Source organism: Mauremys mutica, chromosome 4 (genome assembly GCF_020497125.1).
Source record: "Mauremys mutica isolate MM-2020 ecotype Southern chromosome 4, ASM2049712v1, whole genome shotgun sequence".
Lineage (NCBI taxonomy): Eukaryota > Metazoa > Chordata > Testudines > Geoemydidae > Mauremys > Mauremys mutica.
In genome coordinates, this window is record NC_059075.1 from 130560689 (window position 1) to 130567500 (window position 6812).

The window sequence follows — 6812 nt, forward strand, 5'->3', positions numbered from 1 at the left end:
TCCCCGTCCATACTTGCAAGGCACATATAGCGCTGTATCTCCTTGGCTACAGCGCTGCTTGTACTCCGCCTCCCCGAGAGTAATAAAGAGGATTGCGCTGCTGCTGCTGCGCTGGGGCACCACTGTAAACAGGGAATAACCTTAGTACGCAGTGTCGACTCACCCCACCCCCCTTTCTGGCTCAGGTTACAGGCTTAGGTACTGACCCTCACCTAAAGTCATCCCCTGCTCTCCCATCCCCCATGCAGACGTCCCAGTGTCCCAATGTCATGCGCCAGTGCTCTGCAAAGACTCCATCAGCATTAGCACCCAAGGACTCCACCTGAGATCAGGCCCCCTTGTGCCCAGTGCTGCACACACACAGTGAGAGCCAGTCCCTGCCCCAGAGAGCTCACGAGCTAACTAGACGAGACAAGGCATGGGAGGGAAATTGAGGCACAGAGGGGGAAGTGACTTGCCCAAGGTCTTACTGCAGAACTGGGAGTAGAACCCCGGTGTGCTGAGCCCCAGCCCACTGGACCACCCACCAGCCCACGCTGTCCCACGTTCAGGGAAGGGAGGTAAGCTCTGGAAAGCTTTCTGCAGCGCTGGAGAGCAAAGACTTTCCAAATCTACGGAGCAGATTTGTTGCTAGTTCCCTAGTGGGCACTGACTGCGGAGTGTTGGGGCTCTGGGCAGGGAGACTGGCGTACACAGAGCGACCCGGTGACTTGGGAAGCTGGGTGCAAGGGAACAATCTACGTTTCAATACAGTTATATGTTAAGGAACAAAGACGGCAGGTCACACCCACAGCATGGGGGTCCTAACCTGGGAAGCGGTGACTCTGGAAAAGACTTGGCAGTCATGGTAATCAGCTGCCCATGAGCGCCCAGTGCGAAGTTGGGGCCAAAAGGGCTAATGCCATCCCGGGATGTACAAACAGGGCAATCTCCAGTTGTTAGAGAGGTTATTTTCCCTCTGTATTTGGCACTGGTGCGACCGCTGCTGGGATCCTGTGTCCGGGTCCGGTGCCCACAATTCAAGGAGAATGTTGATAAATTGGAGGGGGGTCAGAGAACAGCCCCAAGAGTGACTGAAGGACTGGGAAACATGCCTGATAGTGAGAGACTCAAGGAGCTCAATCAGTTCAGCTTAACAAAGAGAAAGTTACAGGGTGACTTGATGACAGTCTGTAAGTACCTACAGGGGAAGCAAATACTGGATAATGGGCTCTTCAGTCTGACTCAATCCAATGATTGGCAGCTGAAGTTCGACAAATCTGCAAAGATCTCCAGGACAATCACTAAACCCGCCAAGTAACACAGCCCCAGTGTGTGTTTTACTCACCTTTATCTTCTCCACTAGCAGGGCTTTGTCCATAAAAGCAGGCAGGCTGCTGAGGGTGTTGATGGAATCCAAGAACTTGAGTTTCTTGGCCTCGTCCTACGCCCCGCAGAGATTAGAAACAAACAGGAAGGTTAGCGTGGAAAGGAGCTGCCAGTGGGAGAGATGTCAGAAAGCTTCCCCCCAGTGCTGCTCAGGCTTTGATATGCCAATTGGCAGAAGGCCATTCATCCGGCAACAGGAGTGACTATCTGGGCAGGGCAGGGCAGCTCTGTATGAAACCGGACCAGAGAGGGAGCAGATCTCACGGGGTAGGTGTCCAGAGAGGAACTGCAACATGGCAGCTAAGCAGCCAGACAGTGTTAGCAGGGGCTTGACAGAGTGGGAGGAACATCTGGGTGGGACACCCTGACACCCCAATATTCACCACTGTCATGTCTTTAGGATATGTTTTGTACAGAGTACATATTGTAAGGTATTGTAAAAGTCTTTATCTGCTAGACATTAATGTCTCATTGGATTGTATGTGCTATCGCTGTATGTGCAGTTATGAAGTTCAGCTATGTATGTGTTCCTGAAACACGTTGTGAGGTTCAAAACAACCTTTCAGGTACAACAGTAAAAATGCCAAACAATGGCTTATTGAGGAAATGCACACAAACAGCATAGAAACCTCTTCGAGATAACGCTACACAGTGGGAACTGTTGGACCCAGGTCACAGCAAAAGAGTTTTCCAGCAGGTGGGAAGAGGAGGTAAAAGGGGAACAATGACATCGGGGGGACCTCACGCTCCCTGCAGTAAGACACCTGGAAACACCTGAGGGACAAAGTTTGAACTATGAGAAGTGATGGTCCCAGGCTGGAGAGAGATTCCTAACCTGTGTAAGAAAACCTGGGAAATCCAAGCTGCACAGCAAAGAATCTTAAGAATCTGCCAGCCTGAGAATTTGCTAGTGTAGATCCTATCTATCTAGTGTGGAAAGCTTAGTTTGTATGTTGTGTTTATTTACTAAGGTAATCTGCCTTGTTCTGTTTGCTATCTCTTAGAACCACTTAAAATCTACCTCTTGTAGTTAAGAATCTTATTTCTTGTTTATACCATAACCCAGTTTGTACAATTAGTAACTGGGGGGAGGGGCAAAGAGTTGTGCATGCCTCTCTCCACATCAAGGGAGGAGGCAAATTTCATAAAACCTTTGGGTCTGTACTCCAAAGGAGGTGGGCACCAGAGTACTGGGACAAGCCCCTTCAGCTGAGTCTTCCCAGAGCTGATCTCAGGGTCTGTGTCTTTCTGCAGCTGGGCGTGGCCCTGCCTGAGTGTATGGCTGAAAGTGGCTTGTGAGCCGAGCCCAGGGCCGCCCAGAGGATTCGGGGGGCTGGGGCAAAGCAATTTCAGGGACCCCTTCCATAAAAAAAAGTTGCAATACTATAGTGTCATGTATTTGGAAATGTAAAAAATAACCAGTGAAATACATTCAAAAATTAATTTTTAATCATTTGAAAATACACCTCTACCTCGATATAATGCTGTCCTGTGGAGCCAAAAAGTCTTACCGCATTATAGGTGAAACCGCATTATATCGAACTTGCTTTGATCCACTGGAGTGCGCAGTCCTCCCCACCCCCCAGAGCACTGCTTTACCACGTTACATCCGAATTCGTGTTATATTGGGTATTGTTATATCGGGGTAGAGGTATACACGAAATACATGATTTTAAAACATTAAATGCTTTAATGTGTGTGTCATAACTATAAAGAGAAGGGAACTGCCCTCCTGTGTACAATACTATAAAATCCCTCCTCGGCAGAGACACTAAAATCCTTTTACCTGTAAAGGGTTAAGAAGCTCAGGTAACCTGGCTGACACCTGACCCAAAGGACCAATAAGGAGACAAGATACTTTCAAATCTTGGCGGCGGGGAGGAGGCTTTTGTTTGTGCCCTTTGTTTTGGTGGTGTTCGCTCTTTGGACTAAGAGGGACCGGACATCAATCCATGCTCTCCAAATCTTTCTGAACAAGTCTCTCATATTTCAAACTTGTAAGTAACAGCCAGGCAAGGCGTGTTAGATTTAACTTTGTTTTCTCAACTTGTAAATGTTCCTTTTTGCTAAGAGGATTTACCTCTGTTTGCTGTAACTTTGAACCTAAGGCTAGAGGAGGTTCCTCTGGGCTCTATGAATCTGATTACCCTGTAAAGTTATTTTCCATCCTGATTTTACAGAGATTAGTTTTACCTTTCTTTCTTTAATTAAAAGCCTTCTTTTTAAGAACCTTATTGATTTTTCCTTGTTTTAAGATCCAAGGGGATTGGATCTGGACTCACCAGGAATTGGTGGGGGAAAGAAGTGGGGATGGTTAAATTCTCCTTGTGTTAAGATCCAAGGGGTTGCATTGGTGTTCACCAGGGACTTGGTGAAGAAGTCTCTCAAGACTATCTAGGGAAGGGAGTTAGTATTTAGGAGTGGTGGCAGCAAAACCAGATCTAAGCTGGTAGTTAAACTTAGAGGTAGTCATGCAGGTCCCCACATCTGTACCCTAAAGTTCAGAGTGGGGAAGGAACCTTGACAGTATGTATACATTTGCAATTACATAATGGGCTGTCGCTGGGTGATGGTGATGGTTGGTGCCAATGGGCTGGCACTGCCTGGGGGTGGCGCTGCTGTTGCCCAGGGCTGGGTGAGGAGCTGGGCTCAGGGCTGGGGGCGTGTCAGGAGGGTGTCCAGCTCAGAGGGGCTTACCATGCTGCTTACTCCCACCTCCCCCCTCTCCCAGAGCCTCAGAGCGCGCCGCGTCCAGGAGCTTTCCTGGCCCCTGGACAGCACTGCAGCAGCCTGGCTCCATCGGGACCTGAGCTCACAGCCCCGCCCCCTTACCATGCGGCTCTGAGCGGGAGGTGCTCAGGCCCCGCCCCCTTACCATGGGGCTCTGAGCAGGAGGCGTTCAGGCCCCACCCTCTTACCATGTGGTTCTGAGCAGGAGGTGCTCAGGCCATGCCTCCTTACCACGCAGCTCTGAGTGGGAGGAGCTCAGTCCCGCCCCCTTACCATGCGGCTCGAGCGGGAGGTGCTCAGGCCCCGCCCCTTACCACATGGCTCCAAGTGGGAGGAGCTCAGGCCCCACCCGAGCCACGCTGCTTTAGCTCTGTCCAGGGCCACTCCTGGAGGCGGTGCGCTGAGGTGCCGGGGGATGGGGGCAGGCGGAGGGAGCCTCCGACATTCTTGTGGGGGCCTCTGCGTGGCCCGGGGCCTGGTGCAAATTGCCTCACTTGTCCCCCCCCTCTGGGTGGCCCTGCGCAAGCCCAGCAAGACAAGGTAAAGGGGGCCCAGGCTGGCAGAACAGGCGGGCTCAGTGGTATCCCAGTACATCAGGTGGCACCTCAAAGGGGGGCAACCCGTCACACTGGGGACTGGGCACAAGTCCACAAGGGGCTGGAAATTGAAACTAGACAAATTCAAATTGGAAATGTACATTTTTAACAGAGAAAGTAATAGACCATTGGAACAACTGAGCAAGGAGCATGGTGGGTGACCTTTTGTAACTCAAGGCAGGACATTTTTAAGATGCTTTAGTTTAAACAGGAATTATTTGGGGGCAGGTCTCTGCCTGTGTTATGCAGGAGGTCACACTGGTTCCGTCTGGCCTTAGAATCCATGCATCTTCCGGAGAAGGGCGGATGGTGCATGTGGACAGGGCACTAGCTGACAGGTCAGAGGAGGGCTCTTAGTACCTGTTCATTGCTCGTGAGAAAGGCGTCGATGTAATCCAGAGCCTCTTTCTCCTCCGAGTCTGGCCCCTTAAAGCGAGAGGATGGTGAATCTGATCAAAGACAGAGCGGTGGTAATACCTGGGTCTGCCAAGCTGCAGGCTGGGTGACAGAGATCTTAGAGAAAACCCTTGCCCCCACACTCCCGCCCCAGCACGGGAGCAGCCCCGATGCACAGCAGGGTCTGGCACAACGATTCCTGGATTCCCCACCTCTTTGCTACCAGCCCAGCAAAGATCCGGTTGGAGCCCTGGTTCCCAGCAGCCACCCCACTTCCCTGCCCAGCATGCAGGCTCAGTCTGGGGATTTGGGGAGCGCCACATCTGGAAGGAGGGTCGATGTCAGGCCATGAGTGCTGTCCCCACTCTCCAGGCCATTGCTGGAGGGGGCAGAGGGACTGGCAGTGAATTGGTCTGGTCCTCGCTGCGGGAGAGGGAACCGTTGCCCAGTCTGTGTGGGATATGGGGACCCAGGGGCTGCCCGTTCTGCTTGTTCTGACTGCCTCTCCTGCCACCAACAGCCTCCCATTGTCAACACTCCCCCCCGAAATGCCCTGTGCTGCGACATGTGACAAAGGAGCCAGCAGATGGGGCTGCAACATCAGGGGGCATCTTATGCTCTGGCCGGTGCCCTGCTATCCTAGGCTTTAACAACCCACCGTGCACCAAGCATCCCCTTCGTGCACCAAGCATCCCCTTCGACGGGTGGAAAACATCCTCCAACCCTGCAGCGTGACAGATCAGGGTGAGCGATTCAGTCAGTCTCCACCTGATGCTTCTGCCGCCATTTCTAATGACCCAATCAGCTCTAGAGGCTGAAGCTGCTGCCAGCAGGAGGGGCCATTCCCCCCTGCCTGGGTTTTCCTGTCTCTCCATCTCATGGCAGCCCAGAGCAGTACAAGGTCTATGGAGGCTTCTCCCTCCAGTGACACCCTGGTCTTGCCACCCAACCCCCAGAGGGGCCAAGCCCCACCGCAATGCAGGGCCATGGCCCCGGCCATTTTTGCAGCCTCCTCCGCCCACCCAGGAGGCGCCCACTCACCGGCACAGAAAGGCTGAGGCACACAGCTCCTGCTGCTGCTGTGGGCTCTTCCCCCAAGGTTTTTATCTCTTCCCAGATGGGGATGGGTTTCAAGGGGCCCTTGGGGGCTTCCTCAGCCATTCTGCAAGAAGCCAGGACAAGGCATTGCTTGTGAGTGAAGAGAGGCAATTGCCTCATTCAGCATCAGGGCCAGCCCAGTTATTTCTGTTCCACCAGCGCCTACAGATGCCAGCTGAGATCAGGGCCCTGTTGCACTACGTGCTGCAGACAATCCCTGGGCCACAGGGCTCAGAGTCTAACTAGCCAAGGCAGCCAGCAGGGAAACAAGCAAATGGATGTGCTTAAAGTCACCCAGCCAGTCGGCAGTACAGGAAGGATTAGAACCCAGGCCTCTGGATGCCCAGGCCAGCACCCCATCCCGCAGGCCAAACGGCCTCCCCTGGGTCACTCCCGCCTCTCCTTCTGCTGGTTCACAAGCTGCACAGCAGACAGGCTGGATCCAACCACTCAGGATTCTTCCTGCCCAGGGAAATAACCCTGATCCCTTCCCCCAGGAATATTGGGGCCGTGGCAGTTCCCAGGTGGGCAAGGCCAGCAGGGTGGGGGAGCTGGGGCGGGCTCGTGAGCAGATGGAGTTGCTCAGACACCACTGTGAAAGGGCAGGAGAAGAAGGCGGGAAAG

The 6812-nt window shown here is 53.0% G+C and overlaps 1 protein-coding gene across 10 annotated transcripts in view; it reads right to left on the minus strand.

The window, feature by feature from the left end:
- Positions 1-6812, minus strand: part of LOC123369342 (maestro heat-like repeat-containing protein family member 7) — a 1253347-nt gene that overhangs the window by 1156293 nt on the left and 90242 nt on the right. The window lies entirely within an intron of this gene.